At 42.0% G+C, this 24431-nt stretch overlaps 1 protein-coding gene across 9 annotated transcripts in view; it reads right to left on the reverse strand.

Moving 5' to 3' along the window:
* The window catches only part of LOC140492152 (uncharacterized protein KIAA0232-like), a 155447-nt gene extending 146825 nt beyond the window's left edge, over positions 1–8622 (reverse strand). For 7 of the 9 annotated variants that reach the window (XM_072590985.1, XM_072590982.1, XM_072590984.1 and 4 more), the window contains exons 1-2: positions 7723–8023; positions 2188–2270 (exon numbers count right to left, since the gene is read on the reverse strand). The gene's annotated coding sequence lies outside the window, so the exon portion shown is untranslated. Of the gene's footprint in view, positions 1–2187; positions 2271–7722; positions 8024–8599 lie in introns of those variants that run through there. The other 2 variants (XM_072590986.1, XM_072590990.1) reach the window with 2 other exon arrangements.
* Between the last annotated feature and the right edge of the window lie 15809 nt (positions 8623–24431).

Raw genomic sequence — 24431 nt, forward strand, 5'->3', positions numbered from 1 at the left:
TCTCCCGCCCCTCCCCCCTCTCCCGCCCCTCCCCCCCCCCTCCCCCCTCCCCCGCCTCTCCCCCCCTCCCCCGCCTCTCCCCCCCCTCCCCCACCTCTCCCGCCCCTCCCCCTCTCCCGCCCCTCCCCCCTCTCTCGCCTCTCCCCCCCCCTCCCTTGCCTCCCCCGTCCTCCCTCTCTCGCCTCCCCCCCCCATCTTAAATTCTGGCCCTACTGGATATTTCATTGTTATTCAAGTCTGAGATGAACCATAAATCTATGAATCAAAAAATATAGGGCGCCGACTACAGTAATGGAACTGGATTAATGGAGAATATCTGATCAGCATGGCTGCACTGGAGTGAAGGTTCTGTTTCCCTGCTGTACATCTCCATAACTCTAGAGTAGAGGCAGAAGATTACACTTAATTGTATGAATGGCAGAGCAGGCTTGAAGTATCATATGGTCTGATTCTGCTTTTTATACTTTGAGTAGAGCGCAAAGGTTTAAAAAGTAATTCTGTGCGCTTATGGAGGAGAAACATCTGTTTGATAGCACTCAGGATGGTATGTGGAATCTGTTGTGAAAGAGCAAGAGAGTGTGAGGATTTCCAGCGTTTTTCAGGACTGGGAAGAGAAGGTCCCAAGAGATAGCAGGATGCCAGGGGCTTGACATGGAAGCAAGTCCTAATGGGGTTGCAGAACAACAGCGTGACAGCAAGTTGCAAATCAACTGGAATGAAAATGAAGAGTGACTACAACAACCAATGGGGGGGATTGAAAGGATCAAATAGTGAGGTAGGTTGAGAGGTGGCAGATGGTCAGCCTGTAAACTTGATAGGAAGTGATTGGCAAGAAATCAGTTCCAATAAGTCCCAACACCAGTCATCTAATTAACTCGTCACATCTCACTTCAATGCACACACAGTTGACAAATATGGTATTAAAGTGTAAATGTCAGCTAAGAAACAAGGTGGAGAAGAATGTATTTGCCAAACTTAGAGGTAAGTTACAACAGCTGCCATTTAGTATCATTACCTTTTGAACCTCTATATTCTACCTACTAGACACTTATTTCCACAATTATTTATAAGTCTTATGTGGCTGTAATGAAAGGCTAGAAAGAAAACATGTTACAATTTCAAAGGTATTTTGAAATACTCAATTAGTTCATCGCCTCTTTTGAGAAATCTGCACATAACCAAATTGCAAACAATAAATCTGCATCAAAATTACCAACATAACAGTGGATCAGGGCACATAAATCTGTCAACAATAGAGCTCTTTTGGAGCCATCAGGCAGCATCCGAGGAGCAGTAAAAATCGACGTTTCGGGCAAAAGCCCTTCATCAGGAATACTGCTCCTCGGATGCTGCCTGAACTGCTGTGCTTTTCCAGCACCACTCTAATCTAGACTGGTTTCCAGCATCTGCAGTCCTTGTTTTTACCTCTTTTGGAAACTATGTCTGGAAGTTGCGTGAAAAGAAAAATGCGTTTGCAAGTTTAAATCATTAGAGGAATATGACTCAATTGCTTGATGATTTAGATATCACATACATCAGATAAACGTCTACGTCAGATGAGTGAAAAAAGGAAAGTAGTAAATACATTGAATGAACTGAATTCTATAAAATTAGCAGCAATTTGAAACATCTACCATTTGAAGTTATTTTAGTGCAATTCTGAATCCAGTAAAAGCAGTTATAGAATTTTTCTGAAAATTCCCTAAACTGGCTGACCGATTAATAATTAGCAACAGAATTACATTCAATCCAAGTACGAAAGTTAGAAAACTGAAAATAAGCTGACATATAAAGGTGCATGAGTGATCGGCAAAGTAGATGTAGCGAGGATGTTTCAACATGCTGGGCAATCTGGAATGACAGGTCAGTTTTAGGGTAAGGGGCATCAGATTTTAAACAGATGAGGAAAAATTACTTCTCCTGAATAGTGGACACCAGGAGAATGAATAAACTGGAGGAGAAAAAAGACAAATTTTTAATTAGGCATGGTTTGAAGGGTTATGCAGAGCAGGCAGCAAAGTGGAGTTGAGGCCGGTATGAGTTCAGCCATGATCATATTAAATGGCAGAGCGGGCTTGAGAAGCTGGATTGCCTATTCTTGCTCCTAATTCTTTTGGCTTATGTGGTCAAGCTGTTTACATCAGGACAATGGCATTACACCAATTCATCTTATCGAGCTCAACTTACCGTAACTCCAATCTAAAATAGTACACCTCAATGCCCCACTTCTTTTGGCAGAAGTTGGAACAACTCCAGTAGAATTCTTCTTCCTAGATTTAAAGAACACAATATACATAAAGGAAAGAAGTGCCACACAAAATGCATGGCCAATTTTAATAAACAAATACTTCAACAATCTAACAGAATCCTTAATATTAAAGAGTATCTTTTGCTACAATTTAGATTTTAGTATGTTCCTTTCCAGTTTCTAATTTCTTGTGGATTAAAATTTTGAACTCAAGAAAATAATTCTCACCCTATCATATCTTTGAGGAACACAAAAATATACCTAGAGGTCTCATTCTTTAAACAGAAAACTGTGAAGTCTGTTCCCCAGCAAAAAAAAGAAAGACCAGGACAATTTATATCTTGTACGATTGCTTCTTAATATTGACACACAATGTTTGCTGCCAGCTGCAAATGCGTTCCTTGGATATATATCTTCATTTTTGGGTGAAATCCTTTCCTTACACCACACTCAATAAGATCAGTTGCGCCCTTCTTGTAAAACAAGTGACACAAACTAGGTAAGAAGAAACACTAAAACTCGCAGGCTGGGGTAGTTCTAAGGAGGAATATTTAAAGCGCCCTTAATGCCTTAAATAAATGATGCCACTCGTGTGGTCTTAAGGTTTCTTCAACTCCAAGTATAATTACTTACAGCTCAGTTATGATGTTGAATGCACTGAGAGAGTCATAAAGATGTACAGCACAGAAACAGACCCTTTAGTCCAACTCGTCCACGCCGACCAGATATCCAAACCTAATCTAGTCCCATTTGCTAGTACTTGGCCCATATCCCTTCAAACCCTTCTTATTCATATACCCATCTGGATGCTTTTTAAATGCTGTAATTGTACCAGCCTCTGCCACTTCCTCTGGCAGCTCATTCCATACATGCACCACCATCTGCATGAAAAAGTTGCCCGAGGTCCCTTTTCTATCTTTCCCACCTCACCCTAAACTGGACTCCTCCACCCCAGGGAAAGATCTTGTCTATTTATCCTATCCATGCTCCTTATGATTTTATAAACATCTAACAGATCATCCCTTAGCCACCGATGCTCAAGGGAAAACAGCCCCAGCCTATTCAGCCTCTCGACAGCTCAAACCCTCCAACCCTGGCAACGTCCTTGTAAATCTTTTCTGAACCCTTTCAAGTTTCACAACATCCTTTCAATAGGAGAGTAGAACTGCATGCAAGATTCCAAAAATGGCCTAACCAATGTCCTGCACAGCCACAACATAACCTCCCAACTCCTTTACTCAATGGTCTGAACAATAAAGGAAAGCATACCAAATGCTTTCTTCACTATCCTATCTACCTGTGACACTACTTTCAAGGAACTATGAACTTGCACTCCAAGGTCTCTTGGCTCAGCAACACTCGCCAGGACCTTACCATTAAGTGTATATGTCCTGCTTTGATATGCTTTTGCAAAACGCAGCACCTCAAATTTATCTAAATTAAACTTCATCTGCTAATCCTCAGCCCATTAGTCCATCTGATCAAGATCCCGTTGTACTCCTAGGTAACCTTCTTAGCTGTCCACTACACCTCCAACTTTGGTGTCATCTGCAAACTTACTAACCATACCTCTTGTGTTCACACTTAAATCATTTATATAAATGATAAAAAGTAGTGGACCCAGCACCAATCCTTGTGGTACACTATTGGTCACAGGCCTCCAGTATGAAAAGCAATTCTCCACCACCACTCCCTCTGTCTTCTACCTTTGAGCCAGTTCTGTATCCAAATGGCTAGTTCTCCCTGTATTCCATGAGATCTAAACATGTTAACCAGTCTCTCACGAGGCACCATGTCGAACGTCTTACTGAAGTCCATATAGATCACGTCCACCTTTGTTACTTCTTCAAAAAAACTCAATCAAGTTTGTGAGACATGATTTTCCATGCACAAAGCCATGCTGAACTATCCCTAATCAGTCCTTGCCTTTCCAAATACATGGAAATCCTGTCCCTCAAGATTCCCTCCAAAAACTTGCCCACCACCGATGTCAGGCTCGCCGGTCTATAGTTCCCTGGCTTTTCCTTACCACCCTTCTTAAAGAGTGGCACCACGTTAGGCAAGCACCTCACCTAAGACCATCAATAACACAAATATCTCAGCAAGGGGCTCATGAATCACTTCCCTAGCTTCCTACAGAGTTCTAGGGTACACCTGATCAGGTCCTGGTGATTTATTCACTTTTATGCATTTCAAGACATCCAGTACTATCTCCTCTGTAATATGGACATTTTTCAAGATGTCACCATCCATCTCCCCACATTCTATATTGTCCATGTTCTTCACCACGGTAAATACGAATGCAAAATACTTATTTAGCATCTCCCCCAAACCCTTGCGGCTCCACACACAGGTTGCCTTGCTAGCCTTTGCGGGGCTCTATTCTATCCCTGGTTATTCTCTTGTCCTTAATGAATTAATAAAAACCCTTTGGATTCTTCTTAACCCTATTTGCCAAAGCTATCTCATGTTCCCTTTTTGCCCTTCTGATTTCCCTCTTAAGAATACTCCTAATGCCTTTATATTCATCTAAGGATTCACTCGATTTCTCCTGTCTCTACGTGACATATGCTTTTTTTTTCTTACAAAAAACCTCAACTTCACTAGTCATCCAGCATTCTCGACATCTACCAGCCGTACCTTTCACCCTAACGGGAATATACTGGCTCTCAATTCTTGTTATCTCATTTTTTAAGGCTTCCCATTTTCCAGCTGTCCCTTCACCTGCGAACATTTGCCCCCAATCAGCTTTTGAAAGTTCTTGCCTAATACTGTCAAAAGTAGCCTTCCTCAAATTTAGAACTTCAACTTTTAGATCTGGTCTATCCTTTTCCATCACTATTTAAAACTAATAGAATTATGGTCGCTAGCCCCAAAGTGCTCCCCCACTGACATCTCAGTCACTTGCCCTGCCTTATTTCCCAAGAGTAGGTCAAGTTTTGCACCTTCTCTAATAGGTACATCCACATATTGAATCAGAAAAATTTCTTCTACACACTTAAGAAATTCCTCTCCATCTAAACCCTTAACAATATGGTAGTCCCAGTCTATGTTTGGAAAGTTAAAATCCCCTACCATAAACATCCTATTATTCTTACAGATAACTGTTTCTCAATTTATCACTGACTTTTCAGGGGTCTATAATACAATCCCAATAAGGTGATCATCCCTTCTAATTTCTCAGTTCCACCCAAAAAACTTCCCTGGATCTATTCCCAGGAATATCCTCCCCAAGTACAGCAGTAATAAGGGGGTGGCACAGTGGCTCAGTGGTAAGTACTGCTGCCTCACAACACCAGGGACCAAGGTTCGATTCCAGTCTCGGGCAACTGTCTGTGTGGAGTTTGCATGTTCTCCCTGTGGCTGTGTGGGTTTCCTCCGGGTGCTCTGGTGACCTCCCACAATCCAAAGATGTGCAGCTCAGGGTGAATTGGCCATACTAAATTGCACGTAGTGTTAGGTGCATTAGTCAGAAGGAAAGGTGGGTTAGTCTGCGGATGGTCGGTTTGGACTCGTTGGGCCGAAGATTTTGTTTCCACATTGTAGGGAATCTAATCTAACCCAAATCTAATGCTATACCTGATCAAAAACGCCACTCCCCCTGCTCTCTTGCACCCCCCCCCCCTTCTATCCTTCCTACATCATTTGTATCCTGGAACATTAAGCTGCCAGCCCTGTCCATCCCTGAGCCACATTTCTGTAATTGCTATGATATCCCAGTCCTATTTTTCTAACCATGCCCTGAGTTCATCTGCCTTCCCCTGTTGGGTGTCTTGCACTGAAGTTAATGCCATTTATTTTCTCAGTCCAACCTTGTTCTCTGCTTTGTTCCTGTCTGCCCTGGCTGACTTGCTCCCTCTCCCATCTGTACCAGTCTCAGATTAATCTCTTTCCTTACTATTTCGCTGGGTTCCACCCCCACTCCATCGTACTAATTTAAAACCTCCTAAGCAGCTCTAGCAAATCTCTCCACCAATATGTTAGTCCTCTTCCAATTCAGATGCAATCTATCCTTCTTGTGCAGGTCACTTCCACTATGCCAGAGGAGATTCCAATGATCCAAAAATGTGAACCCTTCTCCCCTGCACCAGCTCCTCAGCCACACATTCATCTGGTCTACCCTCCTATTCCTACCCTCACTAGCTTGTAGCACCAGGAGTATTACAATTATTAATACTCTCGAGGACCTCCTTTTTAAATTCCTGCCCCACTTTGTATATTCGCCCTTTAGAATCTCATCCTTTTCCCTTCTTATGTCATTAGTTCCAATGTGTACAATGACCTTCTGCTGGTTCCTCTTCCCTTTGAGAATATTCTGCACCCCTCTCTGAGATATCCTTAATCCTGGCACCAGAGAGGCAACACACCATTTTGATTTTTCGCTGCTGACAGCAGAAATATCTGTCTGTGTCCCTGACCAGAGAATTCCCTATCACAATTGATCGCTCGTTTGTTAAATTTCACAAAATCATTGCTCGAGTCTCACTTTAAGATGAACAGAGGCCTGAGAAAAAGCCTAAACTTTCAAGATTCAGCTATTTCACTGGAAAACTTACTTTGAGAGAAGTCTCTTGATGGAAATATCAACAGTACAGGCTAGAAATATAGCAAGTAGACAAGATCAGTTGAAATACTACTCTTGTGAATCTTAAACTTCTTTGGGCTAAAATCAATATTCACACAAATTTGGAAACAGCTCGCATATAAACTGGCCATGATGTGAAAGTGCTTGGCACAGACATACATATGCTACTGAGTGGAACTCTGGTATGAGTTGGATGTTCAGATCATTAACAATAACTTTTATTTACATATCACCCTGCTTAGAAAGAAACATCTAAGAGCAACTGATTGCCTCACTCTAGGCCAAGGGAACCGGAAAGTGGGAGCAGGAAACAAAAAAAAACCCTCAGATTTTAAAATATCTTTGGAAGTTGCAGAGAAAAGCTGGCTGGGGGAGGCACAGGGCGGGAAAGGGGTGGCGTGGATTTTGGGGAAGGCGGGCGCGGCGATCGGGGGAGTGGGCATTGGGGGGGCGGGGGGTGAGGCGGAGAAGGGAGGGCAAGCAGTTGGGTGGAGGGGTTGTCATCCACTGATGAGAGTTGAGAAGGCCCCGCCGCCTGAAACTCTCTTGCAGACCTCAGGGCTGAGGGTAGGGAGTGGGCGGGACTCCCAGCCCAGGCGGTGGCTCTAACCACTCGCACTCAACACCGCTCCGCCCCGCCCCAACCCAACCCAGACAGCTCCAGCTGCCGGTGGGACCCGTTCGGGAGGCCCCACCTTCTCGGCCCGAGAGACCGTTAACCGAAAGGGGTCCAAGTCCAGGCTGAGCCCGCCCGCCCCGGGGGCCCCAGCTGGGCCGCTCCTCTTTCCACCGCGGCTCACGGGGGGGGGGGGGGGGGCGGGCGTGGGCCTGGGTCCGGCACGAGGCTGAGTCAGGGCTCGGGCTCACTGTCTGTCTGTCTCTCACTCACCTCCCCCCCCGCTCTGTCTCGGCGGCTGCTGTCCGTTTGCGGCGCGCGGAATCCGGCGATGGTGGAACACGGCGACGGAATCCTCCTCACCGAGCACGTCACAATGCCCTCCGCTTCTTCAGCCAATTAGCGGCCGAGCTCCGACAACCTAGCCTCTCTCTCCCCCCCTCCTCCCCCGGTCCCATAGACATTCCAGAGGGCGAGGCGAGCGAGGGGGTGGCAGCGCTTTGTGCTGCTGCTGCTCGGACAGTAACTCGCCGAGTCGGCTTAATACTGGCAACGTGCATTTACAGCTTGCACAACTCAGCTCTTCGATCTTTGCAGATTCTACTGCGAAATATGTCGACAAATGCTTCATTCATCTCTGAAACATTGAAGCACTTGGCCGGAATGCATGATATGATTGCAATGAAAAAATACTGATTTAAATTTGATTTGAAAAAGCTTTTGCTTGTATACCCAATTGTTCAATATTGCAATATATAATAGATGGGCAGCTGGAAGTTTTTCTTGAAAAAAAAACATTAAGGGATAAACATGGTTACATTTCATGTTTTTTTTCCGAGAGATCTGCATTACAATATCCAACTTTCCTGAATAGCACAGAAGGTGGCCATTAGACTGGTCGTGTCTTTGCCAACCCAGCAAAAGCACCTCTCACTTCTCCAGCCCCGTTCCTTTTCATGTAACTCTCTTAATTCAATTTGTTTGAAAACCACAATTGAATCAGCTTCAGTCATTCTCAGGTGTTCAATTCCAAATGCCAAAAAAACTCAACTATATTAAAATAAAATCTCACAACACTGTTGCGCGTTTTGCTGACCATCTTCTTGGTTGGGCAGGTTTTTCTTTTCCTCCCATTCTCGGGAGAACTCACCTCACTGCAGTCCTTCAGATCCTGCAGGTAAGAGATGTGTACGAGCCCCTTTCTCCAGGTCTCCGCCCAGTTTCTGTGGCTGCTGCAGCCTGACAAAGTCGTGATTTTTTTTTCTGATGCATGCCGCGACTGCTTTGATTAGAAACCCTTCCTTTAACGGAAAGGATGCACCATCCTGTTTCTCCCCCTCATATTTAGGGAGACGTCAGGATGAACGGCACTGGACTTGTTCTGATAAAGAGCAATGGGCAGACACTATTCATGGTTCTAAAACAAGAACTGCGGACGCTAGAAATCTGAAACAAAAACAGAAATGCCTGGAGAAACGAGAAATTCTGTGTCTTATGATTCTGCTCTACAGCTATGTGATGAAGGAGTAGCGCTCGGAAAGCTAGGGCTTCCAAGTACAGGTAAACCTGTTGGACTATTGCCTGGTGTTATGTGATTTTTAACTTTGTCCACCTCAGTCCAACACCAGCAACTCCACAAATTGAAGAAATTATAGCAGCATCTGTGGAGAGAAAACAGACTTAATGTTTCAGGTCCAGTAACCCCTCCTCAGAGCACAAGTTTCATTCCAAATCCAAAAATTGCTCTGCAAATGCTAAAGTGAGAAGTTTCCAACCATCAATTCAGTTTCCTTCTCTCTCTGCAGATTCGGTCAGATCTACTATTACAAACTTTCTTTTTTGATATCCAACATCTACAGTATTTTGATTTTGCACGAACGTTTCTCCTGAGGCACTGAACTATAAAATTATACACAAAGTTTTGATAATCAGTTCTATTTTCTTATATTCCCAGAACTATTGCAGGGTGTGCATTTTGCTTCTTTAACACTTATTCTCTTAAATCCAACCTCACCACTTCCTTTATTACCATTATTATCATTACCTTCATTATTACACAGTAAATAGTGTGTACTTACAATACAAAAGCAGTCCTTTTACTACAAGAAGCCTTATGTTTATACTCCCCTGCCCACCCTTCATTAACATACACCAACATATGCTTCCAGTCATTTTGTCCATATAATGATCAAGCTTCTGTTTAAATGCATTTCTATTTGTCTCAACTGTTCCTTGCGGTAAAAATTTTCACATTCTAACCTTTATTTTTCTTTTCATCGATTTTTCTTTTCATCTCAGTCCTAAACAGTTAAATTTCAGGTTAAGAGGGTTTATGATGAATGGTTTCACACCAGTGCTTCCTAATCCTTTTCCCACTGTGACCCCATGTCGAAGCTTGAAAATTGTCACAACCTTTCCGAAAGAATGAGAGAGCCTGCTAGGGGGCGCTGTGACAGAAGGGAACCATTAGAGTGGGGGCACAGGTATAATAACTTTAGTTGGAGCTTCAAAGTGGTCTTCGGTGCCTTCCAGCTTTTACAACACCATGTAGGTTCTGACCCTGTTTTTGGAAGTCTTGTTCTAAAATCTGACCGGGGTTTTATGGTTGGGGGAGTTCGGTTTATTTGTTCATGGGATGAGAGGCTCACTGGCTAGGCATTTATTGCTCATCCCTAATTGAAAAGAAGGCAGTTAAGAGTCAATCACTTTGCGGTGGAGCCAGAGTCACATGTAGGCCAGACAAGGCAAATATGGTGGACTTCTTTTCCTTAAAAACATTAATGGACCAGATAGGTTTTTATGACAGTTGACAATAGTTACAGGTCACCATTATACTGGCTTTGTATTTCAGATTTTTATTGAATTCAAATTTCACCAGCTGCTATGATAGGATTCAAACTCATTTCGCCAGAAAATTAGCCTGCGATTCTGGATTACTAGTCCAATGGTATTACCACTACCTTATTTAACCTTCCTAGTATCAGTAATATGTGCCTCTTAAAATTGGCAAAGAAAGAGTAATCACTTTTAATAAATTGCCAATTGTTATTGAAATGCCAACCAACCAGCCTGGCCCAAAACTTAAACATTAAACTATGGAGTCTGATTCCTCTGGATGAGAAATTGTTCTTAGAAATGTTTTGTATTAATTTTCTCTCCCTGGCCATCCAATTTTACTTTTTTGCTCTTTATTTTGTTCTGTTCTAAAGTTCCCTCCTCAGTTGTTTCCTTTTTATTCCTCTGCCTCAAACTGCATTGGTTCAGGAGGTAACACTTGCCTTTTAGAGCTTCCATGTCTGGGGTCCTTGCCATATTTGCCAGTTTGCACTTCTAGCAAGGTATGGCACAAATAATTTGAACAGAAGTTTCCAAGTGTAATTAGGCATGGTGTAAGGTATCTTCCTCCAACAAGATGGCTTGGTGGCTCAGTAGTAGGCACTGCTGCCTCACAATGCCAGAGACCTTTGTTTTGATTCCAGCCTCAGGCGACTGTGTGGAGTTCGCACATTCTCCCTGTGGATGCGTGGGTTTCCTCTGGGTGCTCCGGTTTCCTCCCACAGTACAAAGATGTGCAGGATAGGTGAGTTGGCCATGTTAAATTGCCCGTAGAGTTCAGGGATGTGTAGGTTAGGTGTACAAAATTAAAAATGACACAACACCAGGTTATAGTCCAACAGGTTTATTTGGAAGCGCTAGCTTTTGGAGCCTGCTCCTTCATCAGGTGGTTGTGGAGTATAAGATTGTATGACACAGTTTATAGCAAAAGTTTATAGTGTGGATGTAACTGAAATTATACATTAAAAAAGACCTGGATTGTTTGTTAAGTCTCTCATCTTTTAGAAAGACCATGTTGGTTTCAGTTCTTTACATATATAAAACCCAGAACTGTACTTAAAGTTACATACTCAAATGAACTTTAACAATAGGGACCATGCTGGCTCAGATAATGCATTGAAGGTGTGAGGTGCCCTGTGTGAGGCTGTCTGTGTCCTAATGTTCAGACTGATTCTATTTCTAAAAAAGGGATTTACAAGAACTTACATGGATTCATGCAGTTATTGAGCAAAATAAAATGTAATTCTGCAAGTATAAATTCACTCCACAAGTGTATATGTGTGTGTGTGTGCACGTAGGTGTGTTTATGGTGGGAGTATATGAGTGTTTGTGAGAGAGTGTGCGCATGTGTATATGTGTGAGTGTGAGTGAAGGTGGTCATGAAGTGCTTTGAAAGGCTTCTCATGGCATTAATCAATTCCAGCCTCCCCACTACTCTTGACCCTCTTGGAGGCTATTGTGAAGATGCTGTTCCCTTAACAACGTTATGTTATCTTTGTTTTTTTCTCAGGAGGTTGTAAAGACATAGGTGCCAAAATATCCACTTAAGGAAGCTCTTAAGTAAAAAAAAGCTTGTTCAATGAAAGGGGAATGGCCAGCTCTCCCAGCTCAGCTTTTCTCTGGTTTGGTTTGGTTTGGGTTTTAGTAGTCTGGCTGTTCAGAACAAGTAGTCAAGTCAGTTTTGAGGCTGCTGGTCAAATAAACAGTTACACGGAAGAAGGTGTTCCATGCTGAATCTCTCTGCTATCTCTCTCTCTCTTCTGTCAGACCTGTGTTTGATGTTTCCTTTTTTGCCAAGGGGTGTTTGTAGGGATTGTTGTAAGTAGTGGGAACAGCATCATTACGTTAGGATAATCTGTTGGGTTTTCAGATAGGTTAGGTTATTTTATATTTTGTTCTCTTTTCTTTATGCTACATTTTATAATCTTGCAAATAAATTGTTTTGTTTAAAACTAAGTGGATTGACAGCTGCATCACTCCTGGAATATCCACGTTACACCTGCTTAACACAACTAGCAAAGTTAGGGTGTGGGCTACTTTCTTGAAACGTTTTGAGGGGTTCTGGCTTGGTCCATAACACCATTGTGTTTGTACCAGCAGACTTCATACCATTCTCCTGCCTTTCCTTCATAACTTAGTATGTTGTATCTCTTGAAATAATTATCTAATGTCCTCTTGAATACCTCAGTTGAACTTGCATCCACAAAGGGGCAGTGGATTTGGATGAGGGGCAATGAGGTAATACTACCTAGGTCCCTGGTTCAGAGCCAGTAGGGTAAAGACATGCAATAAGCAGATGAGCCTGAGCCAACAGGAAAAAGACCCCAGACTCGAGAGAGATAAGGGAAAGGGATATGCATGCGGGGAGTGAAAACTCCGGAGACCAGCCATCGCAGAAGCAAACCCTATGTCCAAGATGTGTTGACATAAAGAGAGAGAGAGCACTGTCTGGCAGTGCATTTCAAACCTTATGACTCACTGAAGATTTTTTGTCACATTATATTTGCTACTTTTGCTGGTCCCTTTAAATTTGTGCCCTCTCATTCTTAATCCTTATATGAGTGGGAACAATTTTGCCCAATCTACTCTATCCAGCCTGCTCATGACTTTAAAACTTATGTCAGATCAGCTCTTAACCTCCTGCTGTTTAAGGAGAACAGCCCCAATTTCTCCAACTATCCTCATAACTGAAATATCCCATCCTGTACCCATCCTTGTAAATCATCTCTGCACTCTCCCAAAAGCATTCGTATCATTTCTATAATATGGCATCCAGAACTGTACACAATACTCCACCTGAGGTCTAATTATATTTATACAAGTTCAATGTCACCTCCATATTCTTGCATTCTATGCACCAATTAATAATGCTCAGGATACTTTATTCTTTATTGACTATTCTCTCCAGCAGTCCTGCCACTTTCAATGATCTGCCAACTTATACACTCCAGTCCCTCTTATTTTACATGTCTGACCAAAGTGCATCACCTCACACTTCTCCACATTGAACTTCACTTGTCACCTATCCATGAACTTGTCAAAGTACTTGTAAAGTTTTACAATTGTTATGGACTAGACCAAAGCTCCTCAAATGTTTGAGCCTGGCAAACACCAGCTGCACCTGCTGGTGTGTACAGAGAGAAAAGTCAAAATCTTATAAGTTCACAAGTTATTTTATTAATGTATTAAAAACAATGCGCATATTTCTTATCTGTTTTATTACAAGCTAGAACTTATACATTTCCCCACAAACTAAACTAAATCCTATTTATACATCCACTCGACACCTCTGACACTCTCTGAGTAGTTACAGAATATAACACCCAATCTGAATAAGGGTTTGCTGCTGCTGAGGAGAGCTTAAGTTGGCTGGACGCTGCTCTCTCTCTCTCCATGTCAACACATCTTGGACATAGGGTTTGCTTCTGCGATAGTTGGTCTCTGGAATTTTTGCTCCCTGCATGCGTATCCTTTTTCCATATCTCTTTCGAGTCTGGAGTCTTTTTCCTGTTGGCTCAGGCTCATCTGCTTATTGCATATCTTTACCCTATTAGCTCTGAACCAGGGATCTAGGTAGTATTACCTCATTGCCCCTCATCCAAATAAGGCTTCTGCATTCATCTTTCTTACTTGTTTTGCAGAATATCGTTGGTACCAAGCGGTACCTGGACTCTGGTCATTCTCAGTTCATGAGCAATTTTTGTTTTCGCTGAGCATTCCTAGCCTTTGTCAGCAACTGGCAACTCTGTCTCTCTGCAAACTCCTGGCTAGCATCTCCCCCCTCTAGATCCAAAGATACTTGGGATCATTCTCTGTCTCTTTCTGTGAACCACTTCTAGGATTGTCAGTGTTCCCGAATGGGTGTATCGCATCTCCAGTGTTAAATTGATATAATAGAATATGCATTAAAACCTACATGTGAATAAAAAGTATATATAATATGTAAAAATATGCATATATAAAAAGTGTATATCCAAAACACGTACACATCTAAATTCACACAGTGTTTCCTTAACATTCCTTCTGTTTCATAGCAGCTTCTACTTCCAATCTGCATACAATTTCATTTTTCCACCTTCTAAGATGACACATATTGAATATGGAAATTAGTAATGTACATAAGAATCAGTACCGCAGCAGCATGTCGCAGAATTCTGACCCATGGATGTGTTTGAACATTGGTTCCCCAATTCCAAAACCTATCCCACAATCCAGGGTCCTGCAGCAACTCCTTTGCTTTATATACGAGTTGTAATTATTTTAGTGTGTTTAGTCCAATGACGGATTATCTCTTTTACCTCTCCCACTATACTGTCAATCTGCTGTCAGGTGTGGAATGGGTGGTAATTCAATGGCAACATACTTCGGTACCTCTTGGTCAGTATTGGATATGTTGGAGTGTGAGGTTTTCTATTACCACCATCTTGGTTACTGGCTGAGGCTGAACTTGCTCACTAATAACTAGATCAGAGGTAACATTGAATAATAGCTACATTATGTCCCTTCAGAAGGCACTGGCTCCATCCCTTGATGCAGTTCATAGCTGCCGTGGCTATGCAATGCATTTACCCCCAAAAACATATTGCAGAAAAAGCTAGTTGTTAACAGGCAGACTGGGTAATGGGTAGTTTTCTTTGGTACTGAAACCACAATCTGTATGTCTCTGCCTAGTAATCTCTTCAGGACAGGCCCTTGGTGGCATTTAGACAAATCTACCCCTTTCTCAGCATCATTCATTACAATAGCATGAGATAGCAGGTTGCTTAAAGATAGCCAAAAACCCTCATGATATTTACCACATTATGGACTCTTTTTTTAAAGAATAGGTCAGATTGTTCTCATGGCGGGGAATATGAAGCACTCCCCCAACATAGTGTCTCCCTTTATCCTTGACACAGGTACCTAACACCCTATTAGTTACAATCAAATTTCTGAAGGTGACATAGGGGTTGCTCTTCTTCTACCCCTTTTGCTAACTGTTCATCCGACACCCAGTCTGAAACTTGGTGTGCATGAAACTGTAACAAAATAGTACCAATCACAGTCAACACCCAGCTGGAATATATAGCACACTCCTCGGTCTTATGGGCCTTTTCAGAAGTATTGGTCATAGGATCAATGATTAAATTTGTTGTATTCTGTAAAGGCTTTAGAAATTTTACTGTATCCAGGGTCATTTGTGAGGTATCCTGGCCTATCTGATTGGTCCGGATCTGATCTAAGCAGCCTTCCCCGGCAATAACCTGCATTTTCTGCTGGAGGGACCATAGCTGACTTTCTAACTTTGCAATGTCCAAGGTGATAACAATTGCTACTCCTGATGCTTATCTTGCCCTTGCTAACTCTAATGGTCCTCTTTTCATCCTACCTCTATTGGACTTAAGCCCAACTGTTCTTCAAAGAGGTGGACAAATAATTGTTTCATGGTGAGTGGACACCATTCTAGAGCAGCCATTTCAGTCAAATTAAAACTACCTGCACGTGCTGACATCCTGATATCAAAGTGAAAGATTCTTCTGTCTCTTCTAGCACCAAACCTATACTTTTTGTTTTGTACTGCGATTCGTTACATCTAGGTGTTTGTAATCACAGGGGAGCATGTGGTGTAGGCTTCCTCTGGGTCCTAAAAATTAATAAGGGCCCCCGCTCCCGATAAAAACCTCTAGCTGCAATTCTCAAGGCCCTTTTTTCTCTACCCCCTTCCTGAACCGTATCATCCTTTGTACAATTGATGATGATCCAACCAATTTTCCTGAATTGTCTTGAATAGCCGCCCCAGTCAATATATCTTTTGTATGTGTTACTACCCCAGTCTATGTTCACATAGGTGCGGTCTCAGTGAACCATAATTTTACCTTCACTACCACTTCTTGGTGGTTGCTCAATTAATGGACTCATACATTTACTAGTGATTTGCCCCTCTGGGATTGTCACCAAGGTTACCTCCAGAATGCTTTTGCATGAAAATTGTAACCTGTTCCTTCTGGTATAACCAATGTCTTTCCTGCACATGCCAACCCATCCACTCCTGTATAATACAAATTCAAGTTCTCTTTATGTCCTTTGTTAGTTTGTGTTATATTGAGCTGCTCGAGGCACATTCATCTGTCATGGTAGTTCCAAAGCCGGTTCAACCACAATCCAAAACATGGTTAATCCAAAAGCAATAAAATGCATTAATCCCTTCATTCTAGGCTGGATCCATAACAGACAAGTGTAATTTCTGCTCTTACTTACTGTCTTATTCCCATTTTACTTTAAGTTCAGGTTCTCCTGAGCCAAATCATTTATCCCCATTCCCAATTTGTTTCAGATTCTAACTGTCCGTTCTGTCTAGCCCATTTGCTTTCTTCATGCTTTTCCTTTTTCTTCCGTTGTTTTTGGTGGTTACACTCTGTATGTGGATGGCCAATATCAGGTTGTCTTTTAGTTATCTCCTTGGAAATCTAAAGCTGTCCTGCTCATGATTCCCTTGTTAGCATTGAGTATCACATGCCAATGGTGGTTGCCATGTTTCTCTCTGACTAGCTTTAACTGATTAATCTGATATCAACCGCTCTTATCTGGTGCTGTCAATGCCTTGTATACAAGTGGACTAGCTCTATCTGCTATGTCATAGAGATCTGCAAACTATGGACTCAAGAATGAGGTGGGTTAGTGTAGTTTGATCATTACTCTTTGTCCAGAACTCAACTCTATTGGGCTGGCTTTTGCATCAAAATAAGCTTTGCTTTGCTGTTTCTTTTTCCACTGTTAGTAAGTTGCTATGTAATTTGCCTCCTTTACTGTTCCCACCAACTGTTGTATCCATTTTTCCAATAAAATGCTGTCTATCTTGGGTTTAGCCAAGTCCAAACCTATCAACCCCTCCATTCCACTCATGTCCCTTCCTGTCTTGAACTTATAAGAGGTGGATGAATCAATGATATTCTTAATTATCATCAGTTTCAACTCATTTAGGAAAGGTATCCACTGTTACCAGAATATAATTATATCCTCCTGGAATGGGGTAGGGATCCTACATAGTCCATTTGCAAATTAATCCAAGGCCCTTCTATTGGTCTAGTATGTTGGAGGGGCCCCCTTCTTAGTGTTGCCATTGGGTTGATGCTGTGAACAGATCAAACAATTCTTAACAGAGTGTTCCACGTTACCTTTCATTCTGGGCCACCAGCACATATGTCATCCAGGGTATTCTCCACCCCATAAATCACAGTACCAGTGGATTATTTGATTTCATCCTTTTTCTGGCACCATGAATTTTCCTTCACATAAACCTGACCTGTCCACATAAATTCCCTTGTGTGCTTTATATATGTCTGATTCTGCTCCTTTTACTAGTTTTTTCAGTTCTCTGTCTTTCCTTTGCTTATCTGCTAAATCCATCACCTTGGCTTATTTCTCTTTCTGCCCCCCCCCCCCCCCCCACTCCATTTCCTTAATTGGTGGCCACCATTCCTGCCCTTTTACAGCACCTTGTTTGGCTAGCTCATCAACCTTCCTGTTTCCTTTGGGAAACAGTTTTGAACGAGCTCTTATCTTTGTGACCCCATATCCTTTCCCCTGTGCTTCTTCAAAAATGTATTGTTGCAGTGGAGCCAATGGAAGAGGCTTTCCATCTGCTGTGACAAAATGTCTCGCCTTCCGTAGGGGCAAATAGACTATGAGGCTATTACAGACAGAGTATATAACTGATCCGGATAGAAAAAGTTCCAGGTGGCCAACCACATATGTGACGGCTGCCAGCTCTGCTGCTGCCTGTGCAGTCATAGTTATAGGTAACTTTAGACCCACACTATATCTTTCCTGTCCATTCTCATCCTCCCAGTTTTTCTATCTCATTCCTGTACTGATGAGGAACCATCCAGAAAAATGTTTGCTTTGCCTCCCTGCTTTTGAGCCCCATCTTACCCTTTCCCATTTGTTTGATACAAATGGACCGTTGGCACCATTTCCTATCATCAATTGACATGCATGTTTTTCTCCTGGATATACAGTACTAAGTTGACTGCTGACATGGTGGTGGCTTTTATTCCTTTTACAGTGATATCCCTCCACTGTAGCAGTGTCCATTTAGCAATTCTATTTTGCCTAACTGAGCCATTTTTAATCCTTCTGTGCAATAGTAGCTTTACAGGGGGTATGTTCTGTTAATACTGTAAGTGAGTTCAATCCCAATATGTAGGTAAAGTGCTGCACTTGCCAAAAGACAACTAGCAGATGTTTTTCGCATACTGTGTACCCCTGCTCTACTGGTGAGAGCATGTGTGAAGTATATGCTACTGGTCTTAATTTCCCGTGCGTCTCCTGTAAGAGGAGAGGGTTGTGTCTGTGTAGGTACCTCCAATGAAAAGGGTTCAGTTGGATGTCAGATCTTCAGAACAGGTGCAGCAGCTAGTGATTGCTTTAGAACTGCTATGGCTTGTGTGTATTCCATTTTCCCCTTCTAGGCTGCATTCATTTTTCATAACTCCTATCATCGCGGCTGCTTTTGTAAAAAATCCATCAATGTGGTCTCTGCAATATCCCAGGAAGGATCTTAATCTCTTGACATCCTGCGAATCAGGGAGTCTGCAGACTCTTCTTTGGCAATTTCTCTTTTCCTCGGTGACAGAATCATTCCCAGGGTTTACTTTCAGATCCAATTTGTGCAACAGCTAGAGCAACTCACTCAGCAGCTGACAATGCTCCTCTTTACTTTCAGTTTGTAGAAGCAGGTTGTCTACATATTGCATTAGATATTCAGGTTTTGAGAACCCTTTTAACCCTTCTCAGAGACATTGGTGAAATATGCATGGGGAATTATGAAATCCCTGAGGTAGGGCAGTCCATGTATATTGCTGGCCTTGGAAAGTAAATGCAAATTTATGCTGGCACTCTCGAGTGGGGTTGACAAAAATCCGTTACTTATGTCCAAAGCCATGAACCACTGCACATCCTCATTTTGCTTAACTGCTGTCTCTAAGCTAGTTGCTATGGTAGGGGCTGTTATTGGGGTAGCTTTGTTCAATGATGTGTGGTGTACTGTTAGTTGCCAGCTACTGTCTGGTTTCTTCACTGGCCAAATAGGTGAATTGTTACTGGAAGCTACTGGTCTCAGTATTGCAGCAAACTCTGCATTACCTTCCCTACCTCTTCTCTTGCCTGTTTCAGAAAACCATACTGCTGATGTGGTTTGGGGTCTGGAGCCTGCATACACACTCCCAGCCATTCATCCAAATACAGGTGGTGCCATACAACGATTCATTGCACTTCAGGGTCATCATTCATCTCTCCTGGTTTTACCCATATTACCCTAATCCTGCCGAGCCAATCCTGTTACTCACCCACTGGGACTAGTGTCCAGTTTTCCCTACTCATGCCTACAGGCATCTGCCAAATCATGCAATTAACGGGATTAAAACAGAGTCCTGCTTTTGTCATACAGTTACTCCCTAGGATATGGTCTTGTTCTCTATATAATTTAATAAGGAACGCTGTATGTTTTAATACCATGCCTCCCACACTGACCTCCAATGGTACACTTGTGAATGCCCCAAAAATCCATTTAAAATAATTTAACTTTGAATTTTCCAATTTGTGTCGTTGATATGGGTAGTATTGATGGTGGTTTGGGTTCCTCCAGTGTACCAAAGAAACATAACAGGATGTCTTGGATTTGAGCATTTTCTCACAAAATGCCCCTCCTAGTCATGATTATAGCATTTGTACACCCTGCCCTGAGTCTCTCTGTTCCTGAGACACTTCCTCTGCCTCTGCCTTGACCGCTACCTGTCACTAATGTCAGGTAGGCTGGAGGAGGTGCCCTCTGAGATTGACCCCACCCCCTCCCCAGTTCATTTCTCCACATTGAATTTGATATTTGATGGGCATCCTCCTTACCCCAGAGGCCCTGATTAATCTTGTTGATTCCTTTTCTCATATCCGAGTCATCTTCTAAATTACCCAGACCTGTGAGTGCACATTATCGGTGGGATCAAACTGTTCTAATGCCCTCCTTGACTCTTCAGTGCCATGTGACACCAGCATTCTCAGCCATTGGCTCTCAGCCCCTTCCTCGAAATTGCTCATGTCCAAGGCCATTTTTTAGTGTAGCTCAGCTCTGGTCTTCCTCCTTTGAAGTCAATTTACTGCCAATTGCTTTGTCTTATTCTGATTGACCATTATCTTTCTCACCATAATCCTAAACTTTATGATACAATGATTACTGTCTCCTATATGTTCCCCCAGTGACACTTGATCTACTTGGCCCACCTCATTTCCAAAAAGCGGGTCCAATAATGCTACCTTTCTTGATGGACTGGACACACTGCTGTAGGAAACTCTCCTGAATGCAACCTAAGAATACTTGTCTTCCCCTTACATTATCAATAACCCAGTTTATACTTGAGTAATTTGCATCCCCCATTATAACTCTATAATGTTGGCACCTGACTGTAACCTCTCTGCAGATTTGTTCCAATCTTCTCACAGCTGGAAGACTATATACTACATTTGAACATTGCAAGTGCTCCCTTTTATTCCTTAACTCTAGCCAAATTTATTCTGCCCTTGAATCTTCTGAGATATCCTCCTTTTCCAGAACTGCAATGCTCTCCTTATTCAATAGTCCCACCCCTTATCCTTTCCTGCCTCTTCTATTTATTTCGAACACCTTGCATCCAGAATTATTAACACTATTTAACACATTCTACCCTTCCCTGAGTCAGGTCTGTTATTGCCACATCACATTTACACATTGCAATCTACACCTATTACTTCACAATATTTTTTTACACTACTTTGTGCATTCACCCATATGGGCAGAAACATTGATTTTGACTTTATCACTTTCTCCCTTCCTCCAAGTTCTCCCAATAACTTACTATTCTCTATGCTTATGCTATCTGTATCTTCAAGTATTTTGTGAAGTCTAGTATTCTCATTCAATATTCTCTCTTGGTTCCAACACCCTGCCAAAACTAAACTTAACAAATAGCACAAAATAATACACCATGCATGGAAATTAGTCCCAGCTCAGTGCAACCCATCTGGCTTATATGGGTGCCAGCACCCACCCCACCACCCCACACTCCCACCTCCCACCCTCCCCATCACACACACAATTCACATAATTAATTTGTCCCTCTTCGATTAATTAATTCTCAAGAGAATTATGTTATCACTTTGAATGGGAAACAAAGCTGAAATCCAAGACATTGTGTAAGAAAATTGGAGAAATCATCACATCTTGGAAGATTGTTTTCAATATGAATTTGGATCAATCTGGAACTTATGTTACCCTATTTCAGATTAAAAATCATCCATGCAAGTAATTTCAATGGGGTGTTTTCTTCGTTTTTGATGCTGATCTACTAGGAAATTGCTATCACAATCACCTGATAAAGGAGCAGCACTCCAGAAGCTAGTGCTTCCAAATAAACCTGTTGGACTATAACCTGGTGTTGTGTGATTTTTAACTTACCAGGAAGTTGCATATTCCAAAGCTTCTTTTAATCAGAAAGTTATTCAAAACAAGGGATCTTTGAAGTTCTACAACATTTTATTCATTCAGAGGATATGGACTTGGTTGGCTGGGCCATCATTTATTGGTTCATTTGTAGTTGCCCTTGAGAACATGACAGTGAGCTGTCTTCTTGAACTGATTTAGTACACTTGGCGTAGACACACCACAACACTTAAGGAGGGAATTTGACAATTTTGAGCCAGTGGTAATGAAAGAATAGGAACATAGTTCGAAGTCAGGATGGTAATAGTGGCTTGGCGAGGAGCTTCCAGGCAGTATATCAATGTACCTGCTGCCCTTATTCTTCCAGATGGTTGTGGCTGAGAGTTTTGGAATGTGCAATCAAAGATGGTTTAGTGAATGCCTATGGTGCATCTTGTAGATGGTATGCAATACTGCTACTAGGCACTGGTGGTGAAGAGAATAGATGCTTGTGGAATGTGGTGCCAATCAAATAGAGTACATGTTTTTGGGGCTGCATTAATCTAGGCAAGTGGGGACTTTTTCACCACACTCCAGATTTGTGTCGTGTCATTGGTGGGCAGACTTTGGGGAGTCAGGTGAGTCACTTGTTGCAGGATTCCAAGCCTCTGATCTTCTCTTTATTGCTACTATATTTGTATGGCTAGTCCAGTTCATTTTCTCGTCAGTAGAAATCCCACCATTGACTGTTCACAAGTACGCTGAAAGACAATGTAAAATAGGGGATTGAATTCTAAAGAAGGTGTGGGAGCAGAAGGCTCTGGGAATATAATTACAATGATCATTGAAAGTGGCAGGACAGGTAGAAAGAGCAGGGAATAAAACATAGTGTTATCACCTTGATTAAAAGGACAGAGTACAAGAGCAAGAAGGTGATGTTAAACTTGTAGCCCAGATTTAAAAGAACACTTCTACAGCTCATCTGAGTTCAGTTGTAATCTAACAATTTATGTTAAAGGACGATGATTAAAAATGCCATTACAAGCTGCTTTCCCACAATTCATGTCTTTGGACATCAAAAGGAATACATATTAACAAATAGAATAGAAAGGGCATTTTTATTGTCATCTCAGTTAATGGGGACAGGAATAAAGGAGCAGAGAAGGATGGAAGTGAAACATACAGGATGTCAGAGTATGAGGATTATCAGGTGGGAGGAGGTTACAGAGATTAAGAGAAGGGGAACATGCAACAACACAAATGCGATGTTAACAAATATGAATGAGGCTTAGGGGCTGGAGGTCAATGCGTGCCAGAAAGCACAGATGGATGGCATGCAAGTTGCTGAGAGGTAGGATGGGGTATTTGATAAACTTGAAGTGATGGATGATTGGAGGCAGGCCAGGACAGCAATTGAGTAATTGACTCTGGAGTTGACAAAAACACAGATGAGGGTTTCAGTGCTAAATTCTTTCGGGCAGTTTTCTAATTGTCTTTGGACTCTATTGAGTTCAGGAAGAAAATATGGGATTTCCATGTCACTTGTCACACAGAATACCTTTATTATCTTGCAGCTCAGACAGCATTGGATAATATTGAAGCTCCTGATTATACTCAAGAGAATTAACTTCTGTTCGTGTCTATTATTATTTTACTAACTTTACTAGACATCTTTGGCACTCTTTGGCCCCAACAAATTTAAGATGTAATCAGCTAAGAAGTTACATGTTCCTAACTGTAGAGTATTTATTACCATGATGGTTGGTTAACCTTTGTTTAAACATCTTTAATGTTGGGACAGCATGGTGGCTCAGTGGTTAGCACTGCTGCCTCACAGCACCAGGGTCTCAGGTTCAGTTCCAGCCTTGGGTGACTTTCTCCCAGTGTTTGTGTGGGTTTCCTCCCACAGTCACAAAGATGTGGGGGCCAGGTGAATTGGCTATGCTAAATTGCTGACAGTGTTAGGTGCATTAGTCAGATGGAAATGGGTCTGGGTGGATTACTCTCTGGAGGGTTGGTGTGGACTGGTTGGGCCCAAGGGCCTGTTTCCACACTGTAGGGAATCTAATCTAAAAAGAAAATCAGAGTGAAAATGGGAAGCTTATTGGCTGGAGATGCTGGTGTTGGATGAGGTGTACAATTTTTAAAAAAAATCACACAACACCAGGTTATAGTCCAACAGGTTTATTTGGAAGCACTAGCCTTCAGAGTGCTGCTGGTTCATCAGGTGATTATGACAACTATAACCTGGTGTTGTGTGATTTTTAACTGTCTTACACATCTACTTAAGATGAATTTTAACTCCGTGCTTGCCATCTCACCAATGAAGATGTTGTATGCTATACATTTTCTCAAAGATTTTCATAGAGACCAGCACAGTATTCTCTTTCTTTTGCAAAATCTACATTCAGTGATTACAATGGAGCATGTTTGTATCACTTAAATTGTATTACTTTCTAGTACTCAAGCAAATACATATAAAGGAAATTAACAATGTAAATTGGTTACTTAACAGGATTGAATTAAATTCTAAGCAAAAACAGCTTTTGATAACAGGCAACAGCAGTAATTTAATTTCATGGAAAATAAATGACATACACTGTTTTACATATATCTTCAATTCAATACTTCCTTCTTTGTAAAAAGATGAAAGCTCTATTATTCTTTGAGTAAGGTTATATTTCGGTAATTACTAGAATATCCAAAATACGAAAAAAAC

Source organism: Chiloscyllium punctatum, chromosome 20, assembly GCF_047496795.1.
Source record: "Chiloscyllium punctatum isolate Juve2018m chromosome 20, sChiPun1.3, whole genome shotgun sequence".
In the NCBI taxonomy this organism is placed as follows: Eukaryota; Metazoa; Chordata; class Chondrichthyes; order Orectolobiformes; family Hemiscylliidae; genus Chiloscyllium; species Chiloscyllium punctatum.